Genomic DNA, 21,152 nt, shown 5'->3' on the forward strand with positions numbered 1-21,152 from the left:
TTTTTTACATATAAATTACTCTGACTAGGACAAAAAACACAACACTACAATTTCTTACGAGAGGTATTTTAAATTTGTTACCACTTCTATGACACTGATCTGTGGTCTTACGGTAAAATATTGAGGTACCGTCCGATCTAGGCGTCTAACGATAATAAGAAGACGGTTATGAGGAAATTAAGCCATAGATGCAGAAGTAGCAAGAACGGATTCACACTTCAGTCATGTTTTGAGGAAGCACATGAAGGCAATGCATCTCTGTTTTGGTTTTACTCACTTCACTTCACAGACCCGTCTTCGTATTTTTAAAAACGTGTGTTATTACCTCTTGCAGCACTCACGGCATCCAATATGATACGAAAAATCGTCCTATACATGCTCGACAGGACTGCAGTCAGAGCATTGAGCATTGAAGTCGGCGCCTCGAGAAGACCACGTCATTCCACGAATCTCCACTTCATCCAAGAACTCTTGCACAATTCTACCTTCATATGGGTGGCATTGTCGTACATCAGCGTAAAGCCATTGTAAATAAATGGAGCGAAAAGTGCAACACGCACCAAAAGTACTTGCTCCACATACTGATGTGCACTACTGTACGGCTCGTATGTTCCACAAAAACCAAATTCGTCCTTACCGTTATTCTGATTCCTGCACACATAATAATAGAACCATCCCGCAAAAGGCGTCTACACGAGAATGTGCGAGCAACACCATGCCTCAGGCCTTTTCTAAAACCTCTCTCTACCGTTACGCCATCGCCAATCACGACCCATCGGTGAGGAACACTCGCTCCCATTGTTGTACTCTCCAGCGGCGATATTGTTTACGAAACATAGTCGAGCTGTGTGATGCTCTAAGGGGATTTCTGGGGCTGTAACAGGTCTCCTGCATGGAACATTGGCTTCTTCCAGTCGCTTTCTAACCGTTCTTAAACTGATCCCTGTAACTTAGGGGAATCGATTGCGAACATACAAAACTGTGGTATGATGGCTGCCGCGAATTTCAAGCTGTAAGCTGTTAATCTTCTGTGGCCTGATACTGGTTTCCTTGGATATCCAGCAGCTTGAATGTATTTTCCTATGATAATCGTGGAAAGTGTTTCTCAACAGAACTGCAACGAAATGAATTCTGTGACCATCGTTTACCAAACCAATGTCTTTTCAATCATCTTTAGGGCTTGACGGCATGTTTTCTCCGTAAAGCTGATTACGGCAACCACAGAAATATCCTACAAAAAACGTGTCATTTAAAAGTGAACTATATAATGTGTGCGCAATGGATAACATCCTGGACTCCACTCTGGGAGAACGATAGGGTAGACCCGTGCTCAGCTATCCAGATTTGGGTTCCCCACGATTTCCCTAAATTGCTCCAGGCAAATGCCACGATGGTTCTGTCGAAAGGGCACGGCCGATTTCCTTCCCCATTCTTGACAGAATCCGAGCTTTTGTCCCGTCTCTAATGACCTCTTTGCCGACCGTACGTTAAACCCAGTCGTCTTTCCTTCTCATGCAATTTGCACTATAAGTGTTACATCGACGCTTCATTGAACAGCATCACCAGTAACACACCAATAACATACCACGCATAAAACTGTGGGATAAAGAGGCAAAGTTTGTCTGAACGGATAACTACACATAATTAATTACGTGTTGCATTTTCTTGCCAGTCAGCGTATAACGAATAGGTGAGCATCTTCTGGGTTTGATTATCGTCAAATTTTTTATAAAAAAGAGAGGACGAAATATTATAAGATCCTTACGTCTCCTTTTGTAGTATTTGAAATGTCTTATACTACGGGTTACGTATTATTTAGTTTCATAGTTATGATTCGGTTACTTTTGAAGAAATGTGTCCATAGATGTCAGGGATCCCCAGTCTTGTTTATCGAACTTAGTCAACTGGCATTTTTAAATTTGATAGAAAACTGCAACAGCGCTAAGAAATAGCAGCCACAGTGCAATTTCTTTAAGAGCGAACTCCTGCGAAACTCCGGAGAAGACGAACGTGGAGGCCCTTTTCAGAAATTTCTAAAGAACTTTTCTCATTGAAAGTGAAATTTAGTGAAGGTGGCGGGCGCGCTTAATCTTCTCTGGAGGCTGTGAGCGGCCCCAGTCTTGCACTGGGAGGTGCGCCACAGATGCGCAGCGGAACTCCCGTTCCAAACTCTTTCTGATGAACATTTCTTTTATAACTTTACATGTTTAGTCTGCCTGTTTTCGTTCGTCGCAGAAAGGTGTTTTCCGCTTACGGAAAACTGTGTTGCCTTATGTAGCAGACCATCACTTTAAACGATGTAGAGGTCTGTTCTTATGTTCATTGCTAAAAAGACACTACATTGCGTATTTAAGTGAATCATCAGACTGCAGCAAGTTCTCTCACCTATTAATTAAGAAGCAACTACTGGACAAATTATCTGACATAAGGGGTAATACCCAGGGTTATTCAAATTAATCTAGGGACTATCAAGTGATTCTAAAAATGTTTTTTTCTGAGGTAAAGTATTATGTATGATTTATATGTATGGAAACAGCTACTCTATAAGATTTTTGCGCCATGTTTACTTAAGTCAGGGATGTTGTTAGGATTTGGTCGTGTGAAAACAGTGTTTCCGATACAACCATAAAGGGGAAAACTTACACGGGATCAAGTCCGGCGAACCTGGTGGCTCAAAAAATGGTTCAAATGGCTCTGAGCACTATGGGACTTAACATCTATGGTCATCAGTCCCCTAGAACTACTTAAACCTAACTAACCTAAGGACAGCACACAACACCCAGCCATCACGAGGCAGAGAAAAGCCCTGACCCCGCCGGGAATCGAACCCGGGAACCCGGGCGTGGGAAGCGAGAACGCTACCGCACGACCACGAAATGCGGGCAACCTTGTGGCCTTGTCAGTAACTCCAGACTGATAATTGATGCCCGACAGTTTCATCATGGTACCAGTTCTGTATACAAAGACACACGACCGGTAATATCCAAGTAATGCGCTGCACCATCCAGTTGAAAAATGACATTACCACAGTCGTACTACAATTACGACATCAACCGCAGTAGAAGCATTTCCAGGCATGAATGTAATTCGATTGTCGCCTCTGAAAAGATGAACGGTCTTGAAAAAGGACGTTAAGCTCGGTGATCCACGATTGAGTTCCACAACAATGTCGAGATCTCTGCCTCCCCTATGGTCGCATCTTGCGTCGATTTGCTGCATCGTTCAAATGAAGGTAGCCTCACCACTGAAAATTTCGTCACAAACAGAATAATTTTAAAGATGAACTCTACGTGCCCATTCAAGATCCTAAAATAATGTAGAGTGATATTAGACAGCGCAAGCCAGGGTGGCAAAGGGGTCGCTGAACGAATACTGAAGGTTTCTAGGATGGTTACACGAGGCATTCGTCGGTACTCTGGACATCATTTCTGATCCTAGCAAACTTCAACTTCAAATCTGGTTAATGAGTTTGCGAACTAGCCTATGGAGGTGGACAGGTCACCATAAAGGCACACAGAAAGTGCAGCAATGTTTAGCGGAGAGCAAACTAGTAGCCGCAAGAGAAACAATTTGGCAGCTATGTCCGATCACCAAAATTTGGGACAGATAGTTACAAATTATACAGATGAGTGGAGAGAAAATAGAGTCAATATCAAATCAGATCTACGACCAGAGAATAATGAGGGGGATATTTCAAACTACAAATATAAAATTAGTAAATACTTAACCAGTAAGATGAGAAACATGAACTAATCAATGATCAGTGCGATAAAAGTAAGATAAATTCATTGAGCAAGTCAGTGAAGAGTGAGATAAATAGTAAAACAGATTCTGTGAAGGAATCAATGAGCACTAAATTCGATAGTAATATAGACTCCTGACAGAATCAGAGAACAGTAAAGTTAAGGAGCTAAACGAAAACCTGGCGTTATATATACCTTGTTGAAAAAGTCGATCGTGAAATTAAAACGGAGAAAGAAAAGCATGAGATTGTTATAAATAATGTAATTTGCACAGAACTTAGGCAATACGTAGACAATATAAATTCTAAGGAATCATATTGTCTTTGTTCAAACCATTACAAACACGCTGTTACAAGACTTAGAGAAAAGAGATAGAAGCAGTACAAACAGTTAAACCGGATGTTGCCGTTATATATAAAATCTGGGATGCTAACATAAACCAACCGATCACGGACTGTAATGATAACGAGGCAGAAATGTTTAAATCTGTAAAGTAAAGATTTAACGCCCGTACAGAAAATTTAGAAATTATAAGACTTTCCCATTGGGAGTGCACGCCAAAGCCAACAGAATGCCGAAATAGAGAAGTTCGACCCGAAAGTTAAAATTCAGCCGGTATCATTGACGGAATTGTGTACGAAATTAATCCCTCCGGAACATCCTGAAACTATGTTTTAAATGTACAAACAAAACTTAGTTGCGATCTGCGTAATAGGGCAGTTCACTGTACAGAAGATTGCAGAACATTGGAAAGAATGTGAATAGATTTGAAGCCGAATTCTAGTTAAATAGTAAACAGGATTAAATGGATCAGAATTACTAAACAGCCCTCCGACTGGGGCAGAGGGAGAAAAGATTATTAGGTCTTACTGCAAAGAACTGTTCAGAAAAATTGAACATACCCAAGAGCACGAAACAGAAGGTCACGTGTTACATCTTATCACAGCAAAATAATCTTCGAATGTCCAGGATTATATTAACTTTTGGGAATACAATAGAACTACATTTGTGTCAAGAGTGGGTAAGTTCGACGTTTGGTACCTAGACAACGAAAATCCATATTATACTATTAATTGTTCAAATACACCGAATCATAGTAACAACAACAATAACAGAAACATCAAATACGTCGTGCGATTTACAGAAGTAGATAGATAGAAGTTGAAGAGGAGAAGGAGTATCTTGCTTTAGAATAGGAGACAGTAATTGACCGCTTCAAGAGGAGAATTATTGGGAAACGAAGACCCCACCCCCTTCCCGCGCCACAACGAAGCGAATTGGAGCCGATAGAAGCGAGTGGTCCCCTCAACAACGATATCGTTATTACCGCAGTAAAAAGGATAATTAGCAGCATGAGAAATGCTGTGTTTAATCGCGAGCAGTTTCACATGGAAAGAATGTGCGCAAAGATCATTGAGTGGCAGATTATCTCGTATGCAAAACAAGTGAAATGTGATATACTGGAAGTAACTGAGATAACTTTAAAAATCTGAGAGATTGGAGAGGGCGAGATTCGGAACTTTGTTCAATGGCTCTGAGCACTATTGGACTTAACATCTGTGGTCATCAGTCCCCTAGAACTTAGAACTACTTAAACCGAACTAAGCTAAGGACATCACACACATCCATGCCCGAGGCAGGATCCGAACCTGCGACCGTAGCAGTCGCGCGGTTCCGGACTGAGCGCCTTAACCGCGAGACCACCGCGGCCGGCCGGAACTTTGTGATATCAGGAACCTACATCCGGAAGTGTGAAATAAAAATTATGCACACATTACTGGTCTGTTGACCATCCAAGCACTACCTGCACGAGAAGTTCTAGATGAAATTCTCAGAAAACAATTGGGCTGGAAGTGTCGTAAATCACCTGACTGGACGACACATCTTACCAGATCGCTTGAATGATGCATGGTATTTGGTCTTTCCGGAGTATGACGTGACCGAACTTCTGGAGGATGTTCAGTTGCAACTTTTTGTTGCTTTGTGGTTTCAGAACGATAGTGCTCCAGCGCAGTTTGATCGCCAAGCCAGTGCTTATGTCTCAGACAACTTTAGGCAGAGACCAATTGCAAGTGAACGCTCAGTTCCTTGGCGTTTGCACTTCACTTACCTCACCCCACTTGACGTTTTCTTCTGCGGTGATTTGAAGTCCCTTGTGTACGAAACACTAGTATTAACAGTACCTAAGCTCAGTGAACGCATCTTTATAGCGTCTGATGGCATGAAGGGACCACAATATTTTACAGGGAATCACAGAAACCATGGTTCGCCGTTACCCCAGTAACGAAGCTGGCGGTCTTCACACTGAACGTTTTCTCTAGTGAAGCCAAATAATCGGTTTAAAGTATTGGTTCTCTACTGTCAATAAGTTTTTTTCCGAACAGTCTTACATTTACCCAACTGAATTCACACAAAGTGTATATTATTGTAGAAACTTTATTTCACAAATCCAGCTGTAGGTTTCTCACTGCCAATTGTTCTGAATTACGTCTCTTACTGTCTCCATATTTTTAAAATACCCTTCTGCGACACCCTGTAGAAGAGATATTCAGAATCTGGTGACGAAATATAGAGTCTGGCGGGCACAAATATTGAAAATCTGCTACTAATGTTACAGTATCCATTAACGACAGAACAAACTGTCAAAGTAAATAATAACAATAAAGCGGTAGACTTATGGCGTGGCTAATGGCTAATGCAACTCAGTCAGATATATGATGGGTTAGCGCAGTGTAATAAAGAGTAAAGAATGAGATTTTGCAAACATAGCGGGCGGAATGTGACGCCCTTCAATAACTACGAAGTTTGTGAAACTAAGGGGACTAACAGTTTCAGAAACATGCTACGCGAGGACAATGAAATTGTTGAGCATGTCGAGGAGGGTGTACGAGAGTCAAAAACAACGTCGCATGTAATTAACACCTCTCTCATACATAATGAAGCTAGTGGAAAAGTGCAGTGCGGTAGAAAATGTAACAAATACAATATGCCGAAAGACAGTCCAACTTGCAGCAGTTACATAGGTACAGAAATGCTGAAGAAACCTCCAGAGAAATAATTGGAACAGGATGGCATTTTAAAAACGACCTAGAAGCAAAGTAAGACGTGCTATGGTAGAATAATTATAGTTAATCAGATAGTATAAACAAATAGTAATTCCTGTCGAGGTATGTGAACCCGAAGTTTTGGCAGACAGTGAAAGCCAATTGACCGTTCTGTCTCGGTAATTTTACGAACAGATTAAGAGAAAATTTTATGGCGTTGAAATGCCTGTAGTGGCTGAGAAATTAGTACATCCTACGGGTGTTTGAGGTGAACATATTAAGAATTAAGTTTTCCTTTATTTTCTACTAAGATGTGTTGCCTTTGAACACAAACTTTCAGGGGTATCTCAACTGCGCACATAAATCATTGTAGGAATAGACTGGGTGTTAAAAAAAAAAAGCGATTATCAACTGTAATGGAAAAAATGATAACTTCTTCAGTCGAAAATAAGTAAATCAAAGTAAATTTTAATGAATTTGATGAAAATTATGTCAACAAATATACATAACCGTGACTGTTTACCTTCCTACTTGTGATGGATTATATAATGGGACAGAGAGCTCTCACCCTTGAATTCCGATTGGGTTTCACTATTCTCAGAACGAACTTGAAATAGTAGACAAAGTTTCAGATATATCTTCGGAATAATAAAGGGTTCAGTGCATCGGCTGGCTGGTTAATTTGGAGGGAGGGAACCAAACAGCAAGGTCACCGGTCCCCTCGGATAAGGTAAGGATGGGGAAGGAAGTCGGTCCTGGCATTTACCTTGAGCGATTTAGGGGAATCACAGAAAACGTAAATGAGTATGGCCGAACACGGGTTTGAACCTTCATTCTCCCGAACGGGAGTCCAGTGTGCTAAGCACTGGGCCACCACACTAAGTGGTTATATCATCCTGGTTTGACATTTCCGTTCCATATCCTAACTAACTGAAGTGACTACATCACAGGTTCCAAGAAGCAGAAAAAGGGGAAAATAAGAGCATTACACATTAGCCTTCAAGAACCCACTCTTCCTAAGAACGAGAATACGTATACTATTTCCAAACAGGGAGCAATGCCAATTATTTCGGACTTAAAAAAATTCAAAAGATAGTTGTGGGGACACAAGGTTGTGGTTCATGCTGATCACAGGGAACATCGTCTCCAACACAGCTGAGTAACAAGATGGGCGTTATTTATGCAACATTTCGACTGTTATGAATGATACATAAGATGTGCAGAGAACTGATGCATAGTCGAGACAACTTAACAATTTGTTCAATAAAACTGATGTGCTTGTAATTTTGACAGTAATGTACTTTAAAGATGTTGAAGGACAGAGAAAAATAGAAGATGTATTTACAAACGTGTGCCATTAGCAGAAATTTGACATCAAAGATGGATATAAATTGAGAGAATACTACAAGATTTATAGGCAATTTCATTTGAGAAATAATGATAATGAGGAAGAGTGACATGTATGTTGGCCACCCAGTTGGTTACTTACATATAGTTTTCAGCCGCTGCGGACCTAAACGAGTATTGAAGAGTAAGTAAATTGAAGTTATATGATGAGGAAGGTGACTGGAAATGTACAAACATGTGGCAGATATCAAAACGTAAAAGTGACAAATATGTCTAATTGAGTCCTGTGGAAAGTAGTGACGCCAAATAATTTTACAGATTTTGGCAGTCAATCTTTATGGGACATTGCCTAAAATCGTTTTGAACGTTGCATACATTCTGGTAGTGGTAGACTCATTCTCCAAATTTATAAGACTATGTACTCTAATTGAGCCCACACTCAATGCACTGTTGAACATTACGCTTGAAGATTATTTCATTAATGTCAGAAAACTGAAATCAATATTATCTGGTAATGGATTTCGATTTGTTTAATAAATTTGGAACTATGGTGTGCAGGACAACAGGGTAGAGGTTATACACATATTTGTGTACCACACCCAAGCAATCCTGCGGACCATGGTTGTGTGAGTTAGGCAGACATTTTTAAACACATTGCTACAATAATCATAGATCACGTGGCAAGTGCATATATTGAATTGAAGACATCATGTATTCTTTATCACATGTAAGTACAAAAGTACATGGTTCACCACAAGTGAAACTGTTTTCAGTGTCACACCAAAGTGCATGGTGGAAGAATCTATTAACTCTTCACAATGATAATAGCTGGACATTTCACAGAAGACAGAACTGTTCAGAGAGAAAACGCTAAAGTAAGCTGAAGCATTAATAGAAACAAATGATAAGCAGTGAAAGAGTGAAGCTGAAACACGTAGTGTAACAAATGTTACAACCACTTAAAAGTCGAGTGAATCTGAAAGTTTACATTTATTTATAATGTAACAATGAAAACTGAGAGCTTTCCTCACACTAATCATTATGTCTTCTGTACCCAACGTCTCATAGGTTTCTGGGTGTACACAGCATTGTATACTTGAAAATATGTCAGAAACGAAATGATTTATTCAGGTAATATATAATAATATACATCTGCAAAATAAGTTTACCTTTTATTTATGTGAATGCAGAGATAAGATCGTTTTGTTTCGATTCCGGTTGTTATCATCCACGAAAATATATTTGGGAAAAGCAGAAAGCTTTCTGCTACAATGCAAGTCGTGGTAGATAAGATATCAAGAGATATTTCTATTTTTCATTATAATTTTTCACAAGAAATTTATTTGCACATTAATTGACAATAAGGATTGTTAGCTTTATGTACATCATTGATATACACGATGTGTAATTGAGGTGTACTGAGACTGTTCAAGTTACAGATTGTATAAAAATAGTAGGATATGATGAATAAATAATAAAGAGGTAACTGCACTCACTAACTGGATAAAGTGAGGTTTAAAGATGTTGAGAGTGACATGACTGACAAGCATCTCCAAATATTGAGAATCCAAGAATTAAAGTATTTTCTCTGTATTTTTCAATATAGATACAATACAATAGCAATTAAAGAAGCTTCAAGAGAATTATTAAAACAAGAGTACTGTGTTGAAACTGTTAGTTTATATAATTCTTTTTACGTTAATTCAAATATTTGTGTATTTAGTAAATGTATCTGTCGAGCTCATGATATGCATTTTTGTGATACCTTCATGTATTCCTTTTAATTACGATGTCATTCATAGTAATTAGGTTTTTGGTAACGGCATTTTACTGTTTTGAAAAAGTGGTTATCTAAACTTAGTGTATATTAGCGTGAGATCACTCTATGTAATTATTACTGGGTCGTGTGAGATATAAATCATTCAGCTAAATAACTCTAGGTTGTTGAATATAAGGGTATTCGACCAACTAAATCATGTGCTATCTTCTAGGCAGCTCTCGCACAATCACTGGCCTTTGTTGTCCATGTGTGTACCATTAGTTGTTACCTAAATTTAAATACAGTCTAACCCAATCTGTATGAATAAATATTGTTCACTTTAAGACTGACAACCCTATCATTTTACTCCACAGTTATATTTTTACTAACATGATGTTTCGTAGTTTGTAACAAATTCGACTAACTGGTCAAAACTATTCTTTGTAACTATACATGTTTTCATCCATTTACTACTGTGGTAACATATTCATGTATCATAATGACTGCTGTATGCAATGGTCTTGGTAGAAGTTTTACAGCACGACGAATATTACGCAATATGTACATGAACGAAGAAGAATCAATAGGAAGGAACCACCAACAAGAAAGTGCTCGGATTACAAAGAGAGTAAGACAAGGAAGACCCCACTATTCAGCTGTGCATCGAAGAAGTAATGAGGGTAGTAACAGAAAAGTTGAAGAACGAGTTAAAAATGGGGGGGGGGGGGGGTGCAAGCAGATCTATCATAACATTCGCTGATTAGACTGCTATTCTCAGCGTAAGTGAAGAAGTATTACAGGGCCTTTTCAATGGAATGAACTGTCTAATAATTTCAGCATATGCACTGGGAGTAGACCGAAGAAAGATAACAGTAGCGTAGAGTAAGAGAAATGAGAGTGGCATAAAATGTGACAACAAAATTGTGGATCAAGTATTGGACGTGGTTACAGAATTCTGCTATTGTGAAAACAAAATAATGCGTTGTTGACATAGCAATCATATTAGCACAGGCAAACAGGAAATTCCCGCCCAGGAGGCGACTTCTCGTATTAAACATGAGCTTTCAACTGAAGAACTATCTGGCGATGCTATGGATTATGGACTGCGGCATAACGAAAAAAGAAGAAAATGTTTGAGGTATGCTGATCTACTGAGAGGTTGAAAACTATGTTGACTGATAAGATAAGGACAGACGAGTTTCTCCGCAGCGTTCGATTAGGTTACAAACACAACCACCTTTGTTGTACTGTGTTACAAAACGGCCAGAAGTACACTGTTCCACGTTAATAAGTTCGAGATTCGGTTTTGGTACACCAACAGATTGGGCAATATCCTTCTAGTCTGGTGACCTGCATGTTCACAGATAACAGCTTGTATTGCTTCAGGCTTTTCAGGTGGACTGACTGTAGCAGTAGTTCACGCTCGAGACGTTAGTCGGTTTCTCGGGAGTGCGCTGTTTTGTGAATTTACTACGAGCATAGTAATCATGTCCTTTGTTCAGTTTTCTGGTTTCAGTAAACTAATTTAATAGCAAAACGTGGTGAAAACATATGTTGTCACTTTTGTACATGTGCTGTTGGAATAACCTCCGAATATTATTCTGGTTTTCGGCAATCACTGGGAACACTGAATAATGAGACAAGTACAGAATAATAATAACTTTTTTTAAAAAAAGAGAGCGCCTTGAAAAATAACTCTTTCAACAACATTGACGAATTCGGGGCCTACGCGTCTGCGCGTTTCCTTCTTAACAAGGAGGCAACATAGCAGTCGCATTTTATAACTTTTAATATTCAGAACTCGAAAATCAGTATTCCGAAGCAGTTCGATGCAACTCCCAAAAATCTCGAGAAAATTAAGTTTGAAGTGGTCGTAGTGACTGTAATACCATGAAGTAAGGTTGATATTTTTCTGTATGGTAGTTCGATTACGTGCCACGTGGAGGGTCTGAGTTCGACTCTCGGCTCACTCAAATTTTTAATCAAAGTTCTATGTTCTAGGAGCTTTCCGTGAAGCATAAGATACATAAAGATGGAAAAAGCCAGCAGCGCTCGACATTTGTAATCGCTTGATCGATCCATGGTTTGGTCATTACTTTTTCATTCTTTTTTCATTCAGTTCGAATATCTACGTCATTTGAATATAAGATTCATCAAATATACACTAATTAATACATAGCTAATGATAATCACTACCAAAAATGCGCTTCTTGTTTGCAGTTGTATAGGGCAAACATTAATGAAATCGACGAACTGTAGGCACAGATTCCTGACTGGAAAAGGAGAAGAAAAGGTCCCGTAAGTACGTGGCCGGAAATGCATCGTAACCAATATAGATGGCACTGACGAATAACTTCTGACCACGTGCCGTGTGTTGCTTGTGTGTTATAGACTGTGATTGACGCGGTGGACTGTAAGCAGCAGATTGGTCTGACATTCAAATCGGGAACAAGCAGAGATCGTAGTTGTGGACGGCCAAGAAGACGAAAACGGTCCCGAGGCAGAACCAGGTCCTCCAAATCTGGTGTACACACAGTCAGACGCTTCCCTGCTCTTTCTGAAAGGACCCTATGATCACACAAACACCCAAGAAGAGCTTGAAATTTTGTGTAGCGTGGTTGGTGTCTGTGAGGGTATTTGGTTTGGTATAGCCGTGCTACCTCTCGGTCGTTCTCATCTTCTTGGCCGTACATAAACGTCACGTCGGCTGGTTACCGACATGAATAATGGACAGTTCTGCTGCCTGCAGTACGCTGCATCGATCTCACAGCCTGAAACACACAAGGGGAAGAGGTGATAAGTAGTCAGAGGAACTACATTCGTCAATGCCATCTACCGCGGCAACGTTTCCGGACACGTGTTCAATGGACACTTTCTACTCCATTTTCAGTCATAAATCCGTCCCTCCAGTTTGTCGCTTTTAATAATATCCTTCCTGTGTACTGCACAGAAAGCAAGTTTCATTTCAAAATATATTATTAAGTGACGATATTTTGTGAAAAACGATTAATATAGATTGTTGAAAAAAATAAACATTACAAATTAAACTATGTTCCATCTTAAGGTATTTTACGCATCACGGAAATGTTCGTGGAAAATACATATTTGTTTAAAAACTTTCCCAACCTAGGACCCAACCCATGTTACCCACAGCACAGGCGTGCATTCTTCCACAGAGCCACACTGCCTCCCGAAAATTCATCTTACACTAGAGTACTAAAAGTAGCCGGAAAACCAGAAAATCAATTTTTTGGAGAATTTTTGAGAACTGCATCGACCAACTGTGGTTCACTCACATTTCATGTACTATAAATATATAAAAGTACAAAAATTTGATTGCACCTGTTCTCTTGTTAGACTGCCACAGGTAGGGAGCTTCAGTCGTAACTTAGCAGTTGATCTGTCGCACCTGAGGATGTCATTCAAATGTGACGATGAGATATTGTAGGAGTTTCGCCACGACATCGTCCAAGAATCACTTCTGCACCACGATAGCTGCTTTAAGACGTTACGCCATGTCTCCACGTCGCTCGCTGTGATGTTTCGAAACAACCGTCTGGCAGATGTACACCATTTAAATGCCATGATTTAAGTCAGCAGCGGACAGTCACGCCTGGTGCCACTTCTGCAGTATGTACACCACTACTAAGTGACAAATATTGCTGAATCTTTTATTTTCCTCTGCGGCTTGCTTATCCACAAATCACGATTCTCTTGTAAAATACCAGGACTGATACTGTCACACAGTAAGTACGCATGCGCCAAAGATTAACGATTATTAGCTGTGAAGTATGAAGCCTTCTCGGTCGAATGCGGCATCTTTAAGGTTGAGCTGCTATTTTCTTTTTCCGGAAAAATTATAAGTGTTAGCAACCGAGTCATAAAGTTCCAAATGAAACTGGGAAAAACTGTCACTAAAACCTATCTTTTACCAAAAAGAGTGTGCGGCGAGGATTGTTGATCACGTACCAGATTTTTTTAGTGGTTCAAGAGTTTCCAAGTGGGCCGAGAAGACTCGACTCACGCTCGGGACGCCCTTCAACATCAAGAGCAACTGGAAATATCGAAGAAGTAAGTAACGTGATTCGATCTCCCCATCACCAGAGTATTCGATCCTTTGCTGAAACTATAGAAATTGACATGAATGCGAAAGGCAAATTTTACGTAACAAATTTAACACGAGGAAAATTTGTACGTAATTCATACTGAAAATCCTCACGATTGAACGAAAAGAAGCTCATAATCATGTTTGTATTCACACGTTGAATACCTTCGAAAATTATCCTAATTTCTTGTAACCTGTGTCTGATCTTAGTTTTTCGCGATTCAGAAACTAAGCAGCAATCTATACACTGGAAGAGCAAAACTTCACCGAGAGCGAAAAAAGCTCGAATGAGAAAATCTTCAAAGCGATGATGGAGGATAGTTTTTTTCGATCTTTATGGCGTTGTTTTACGACAACGCACCAACTCAAACCGTATTGTCTGTTAAAAGGTTTCTAGCGAAATTGTCGGACCACGCACCTTATTCGCCTGGCCTAACAACATGTGACTTTCATCTATTTTCCGAGGTCAAAATTTCAGTAAAAGGAACTTAGTTTCAGTCATTTGAAGGTAAGAAAGGATCTGAGGTACATATCATCAAGGACTTCACAGATGAAGACGTCCAACGCTGTTTCCATCAATGTAAAATTCGCATGGAGCGTTGTAGGGATAGAGGAGGGGAGCGTCAATAAATAAATACTTTTGTTTTAGAAATAAAGTGTTTTACAGCAATAGTCTAGTTATTTTATAGCCACGCCTCGTCTTTATGTCAATTGACCTGTTTACTGGAGCGACATCATGCCAGTTCAGAAGAACCACAGACTATAATGAATACCGCTTTTAATACTCGGCGAACTGCAATCCTTCGCTTTCGTAGCCTATTCGCTCTTAGCAAAGAGGGTGATTTTCATGAGGACAGCATTATGTTATATTCGGACTGCCCTTGTCTGCTAAGCGCATGTTACTCCTCAGCTACGTTTGATATAATTTCTTTTTCCTTGTCGAAGATGGTTCATACTTTATTTTTACGTGGAGTTTCTCTGATATATCCTAACATACTAAACTGATCACTTCTAAGTGTCGCTCTTTTTAGCTAGTTCAGGAAACACAATTTTCTCGTTTTTTGCAACACAAAGTAGTTTCTCTCTTCCCAAGTTCCGTTGCAGGCCATTGTAACCAGTGAACACTCATGACATTGACGTTAGTGGTACTGCACAGTGCTGAATGTACATCTTTTGTGTAAAAAGTACCAGGTCGAATAGACGAGTGGTAACAGTAAGCAGTTCGTAACCATACGCCGTTCATTTATATAATGGATGCTTTTTTATATGCAGTATAACTAAACAAATACTAATATCGAAGATTATATACGAGTAGATTCGTTCCATATAATTTCCTTTCCTTACATGAAGAATTTGGTAATTTGTTATGTTTGCAATATCTTATGAATCTTGCAAGTGAATTTTGCTGATTTGGGACAGGAGTGTTGTAGCGATGTAAACAAGATAATTCCAAAGGAATCGTGATTTCTTTATTCATGCGACTGGTGCCGAGTGATTAATGTCAGGCTTTAAAACTGGTTTTCGAATCAAGCTTTAGTGGACGTGAAATTAGTCGTATAGCGAAATTACATATGAATTAACTCCTATGTCTCATTTTCAGACCAGTTTTAGACAGGAAGAAAATACGATTTAACTGTCATCGTTCGTTGCATCGTTGATGAGAAACATTAGCAAAAAGTTTATTGTGCACCTGTCATACGCGCCTGTCTTCGACTACAGAGACTAAGCGTTTAAAAACATTTTCCAGCATATGGAGTTATTTCAGGACCTAGGAGAGGAATACTTTATAAATAACGAATATCACTCTCACTGCTAACGAACGTGATCCGTTAGACACATCAGCGCAGAAATATCCTCCGGTACCATAGCAACGGTCTATCCTGCCTGCAGGTAAGGTTATCTCTTTCCTTTTTCTGGTTTCGCGTTTTTCGGTGGTGAAATGTATTCGGCGATAAGGCCATGTTGATACAGCTCTGAGCCTATTCACGGCTGCCCGCAAGCCGATGAGATGGAAAATCGGCCAAAAGTTTCGCGATGCTATCTTACGCGCAGGCACACAAGCGGAAGGCGGGTATCACGTTGCAATCTGGCTTCGGGCTACAAAGCTCAACCGGTTTCTCGATGTGATCCACTTTATCTGGTTGGCTGGTCAACGGTGGACAGAGTGACACAAATAAACGAAAGCCGATATCCTTTACATGTAGCCGCCAGGGTAGACGTTTACGAAGTAGCTTCCTCCCACACAATTTCCTTTCCCTTTATGAAGAGTTTGATGCAAAATAATTCTAAACAATCCAAAGGCGATATGACGGTGGTTAATACATCGTGCTGAGAAAAACATAGCAACGATGATAACGAGTTTACAGAATTACTCATTACACAGTAAATGGCAGCCCGTATCTGTGACACCTCGTGATAAATTTGAAGCTCCATTTTATGTTTTCCTGCAAGACAGATAATTAACTTGTAGTGGACTGACAAGACAGCCAGTCCACAGTGACGGGTAACCGAAAGGCACGCGTTTACACACGCCGGCTGGCGTTAGGTCTGAAACAGGATACGTAATGAATGCTATAAAGAAAAGTACGTAGCTGCTGGAATACTTAACTTTAATCCATCATTTGTATACAGCATTCTGGATGATACAAGTGAGACTCTCTCTAGATATGGTTAATGGCGCCTTGCTAGGTCGTAGCCATGGACTTAGCTGAAGGCTATTCTGTCTCTCGGCACATGAGAGAAAGGCTTCGTCAGTGTAGTCGCTAGCAAAGTCGTCCGTACAACTGGGACGAGTCCTAGTACGTCTCTCTAGACCTGCCGTGTGGTGGCGCTCGGTCTGCAATTACTGACAGTGGCGACACGCGGGTCCGACATGTAGTAATGGACCGCGGCCGATTTAAAGCTACCACCTAGCAAGTGTGGTGTCTGGCGGTGACACCACATAACTGTCATTAATATCTGAAGTAGTAACTCAGTGAATGTAGACCATTTCGTGTCTGACGATGTTATAAGAAAATTCATTGATATGAAACTGCAGGGTACCAATTATTGGACTATATGAAAAGGAACGTAAATTACTTACAAAATACGGAGTCCCCACACTTTTTCAACATGTAAACGTCATACAGATATCCATATTTAGGTCATGACATGTTCCATATGCCTGCTGTTTCCGACAATGTAGCGCAGGCCCGCTGAAGTGTCGGAACATCAATGCAGTCGATGACACCCTGAATGGCTGTTATGGGTTCAGCAGTGGTTTAGGTGTTATTGCTATACAGCTTTTCTTTAACATAGCGCCACAAAAAGGAGTTGCATGTTTCAGTTCTCGAGAATCTGGCGGCCAGTCGAGGCCTAAGCCAGCGGCCTATGGGTGCCCTGCTTCGAAGGGGTCGAGCTCCGTCTTGCATGAACCACATCTTGTCGAAATGAGGGTCATTGTGTCTAATGGGGATGAAAACACGTTCCAAAACCTTCACGTACCGTTCAGTAGTCGCCGCGCCGTAAAGGAATGTCGCACCGATTATTCCGCCCCTGGACAATGCGCACCTCAAAGTTATCCGTTGAGGTTGGAGAGATTTCTCGATTGCGAAATGCGGGTTCTTACTGCCCCAAATGCGCCAATTTTGCTTAACGACGAACCCATCCAAATGAAAGTAGATTTCCTCGTCAAACCAAAGTATACATCGCATACTAATTCCAATTATGCCCAGCGGCCAATCGTGCAAAAAAAATGGTTCAAATGGCTCAGAGCACTATGGGACTCAATTGCTGTGGTCATAAGTCCCCTAGAACTTAGAACTACTTAAACCTAACTAACCTAAGGACATCACACACATCCATGCCCGAGGCAGGATTCGAACCTGCGACCGTAGTGGTCGTGCGGTTCCAGACTGTAGCGCCTTTAACCGCTCGGCCACACCGGTCGGCCCAACCGTGCAGTTTTAATGCCATAATGCAAACCGTTGAGAAGTTGTGACGATTTTATTTCATATAGTTCAATAATTGTCATCTTGTACAATTATTTCATTTAAGTTAATATTATTTATGTTAGGAGACAATTCGGAACTGCTTCCGTTTCGAAACCATTTAAGTCACGAGACCCGTATAGAGATTTTAATTCAAAAATATAGTACGCAAAGAACAACAAACCGCCGATTTAAGATGTCTTATTTCTTGCGGTCTTCAACTTACTTAGTAAAACCTTTGTAACCTTTCTGCTCACTCAGTCCCCGCCCCCGAGTATAAAATTCTCGTTTACTTACGTGCTGGAAGGCAACCTATCAGTAGAGTCTTTCTGTTCGTCAAGTGCTGACTTATACGCCATTTTTGCAAATCCCATACAGTACGTCTTTGTTAGGTCCGATCTACTCACCCAATCTACAACTGATGCACCACATTTCAAGAGCTTTTATTTTCTTCTTGTCTGACCTTTCTGTCCTCATGTTCTAATTTCGTACAAACTACATTTCACACAAATACATCATAAAAAGTCTTCCTAATGTCTATATTTCTTTCCAGTGTTAAAAACCTCTCTTTTTCAGAAATACTTTCCGCGATATTCCCAAACTCTAGTTCACAAATATTTGGCTATCCAGTCATTTTGGTATCCAAATATAACTTCTACTTTTAGTTTCTCATCTGCTAGTAATATTGCTTCGGTTTTTCCCGTTTTTGTTCGATAAAACTCCATTACTTACCCTTAACTTTTGTCAACCTTTATCTTATAACTTCTTTCTAGGACGCAATAAGTTTCATCCGCCTATGTACCATACAGCTTAAAGAGGTAGGGGTGGTTTCAGTACATCCATGGCACAGACAGCAATATCGTCGGAACAAAAACAATTGAGGGTTATATGTGTAGTAGCGAGGGGCGCGTACTCAAGCTAGGGGTTGATGCAGAATTACAGGCTCCTGCTGACGCTTGCTAGCTCAGTACTTACGTCATGCCGGCGACTCTGTAACTATGGTCCGGTCGCTGGGGCAATAACCAGTCTTTAGAGATGAAAGGGCGGCTTTTCGACGGTCATGTATGTGACCTCAGCTGTAACAAGACCTGTCTTGTGTATAAAAGTTAATCTCCCGGCCAGGTTGGATATGTCGAAACAGCTGGTCTTCAAATTGGCTCCTGCTGTGTGTTGGCTTCTGCTGCGAGCCTGCTAACGTTATTTCGCTATCCCAGTTGGACCAATTGCCAGAGGTTCACTTGCAATCTGGATAGGCCTGTAGTCGGGATAATATACTCTCAGCTCCAACCTTCTGGGTCGCACCAATGCCAACCACGGACCTCCAGTCACCAGTCCCAGGTCACGAGCTTGGGTCCCGCCATCTGCTACAGCGGCCACACGCCTTCTCAATCTGACTGCTACTATAAGGACAGAAATTCTGCTCCCTGGTGCATCATCAGGACAGAGCGATGCACAACTGGCAAAAGCATTGATATGCTATGGTCGCAGGTTCGAATCCTGCCTCGGGCATAGGTGTGTTTGATGTCCTTAGGTTAGTTAGGTTTAAGTAGTTCTAAGTTCTAGGGGACTTATGACGTAAGATGTTGAGTCTCATACTGCTCAGAGCCATTTGAACCATTTGAAAAGCATTGACACCAGTTCATCGTCGCCTGCCATACTGGCCAGAGTTGACCGACCAACACAATTGCCTACCTCCTTTGGCGAACCTGTATATTCCGTCCAACTTGTAAGTCAACAAATTATTTGTCACCTCTGGCTGCCTTCATCTTCTGCATCTACTCTCCTCCCCACCAGAGAACCACTTGCCCACAACCAGTCTACATCCTTTAGAATGGACAGACCAGACTAACACAGGGCTCCCGAAGAGAGGTTGCAGGCTTTGCCGTAGATGCGGGGAACAATTTGGATGATCATCTCACGTGGCCTTTTGACACTAGCGGACATGGCCATTACGTGTTGTTACTGAGAATGGTTGAAATAAAGAGGAGAATTAGAGCCATTGTTTCCGATGACAATTAGCTCTGCTTTATGGCTTACTGATAATGGCATCCTCTTAGATAAAATATTCCGCAGGAAAAATAGATCCCCTTTTAGCACCATTTGGATCTCCAAGCGGAAACTGCTTAAGAGGATATCATCATCGAAAAACCAATCGCCTCGTATATTCTTGCAAATCATTTCAGAACACATAATATAAAAATACCCTCCCCCAAAGACAATAATCTGCAAAATAAAATTGTTCACAATAATAAAGCCATTGGAGAGAGGAATCATAATTATGGCATTTATGAACTCACCTGCCCCTTTTCGTGCTTATATGTTGGACAAACATGGAGCAACTTAGCGACCCACCACAAAGAATACATGGAAGATCTTCGACTCGAAAAGTTAAACAAGTCCAGCTTTGCTTCACACAATATCCATCTTGAACACTTTGATGGTGATAATCCATGATAACAATTCTGTATTACATTGTATTGAACAAAGTGTTAGACATGTATGTCCTTGAACATGTAGATATTTCAATTACAAACTAAAATCACTGCAAAAATCCTTGATAGAAAAGAAAACAATTAACATGGAACTTATATTTCCAAAAGTATTTGAGAGATTCTGACACAAAAACCCCGTCAAAAGAGACAATAATGAGATATACAGGGTGATTCAAAAAGAATACCACAACTTTAGGAATTTAAAACTCTGTAACGACAAAAGGCAGAGCTAAGCACTATCTGTCGGTGAATTAAGGGAGCTATAAAGTTTCATTTAGTTGTACATTTGTTCGCTTGAGGCGCTGTTGACTAGGCGTCAACGTCAGTTGATGCTAAGATGGCGACCGCTCAACAGAAAGCTTTTTGTGTTATTGAGTACGGCAGAAGTGAATCGACGACAGTTGTTCAGCGTGCATTTCGAACGACGTATGGTGTTAAACCTCCTGATAGGTGGTGTATTAAACGTTGGTATAAACAGTCAACTACGCGAGGCGATGGATCGGCCGCCAGGCAGCCCGTGACAGAGCACTTCATCACTGGCCTCCAAGAAACCCTGATCTTACCCCCTGCGATTTTTTCTTATGGGGGTATGTTAAGGATATGGTGTTTCGGCCACCTCTCCCAGCCACCATTGATGATTTGAAACGAGAAATAACAGCAGCTATCCAAACTGTTACGCCTGATATGCTACAGA

The sequence above is a fragment of the Schistocerca cancellata genome, chromosome 1 (genome assembly GCF_023864275.1).
Source record: "Schistocerca cancellata isolate TAMUIC-IGC-003103 chromosome 1, iqSchCanc2.1, whole genome shotgun sequence".
NCBI lineage: Eukaryota > Metazoa > Arthropoda > Insecta > Orthoptera > Acrididae > Schistocerca > Schistocerca cancellata.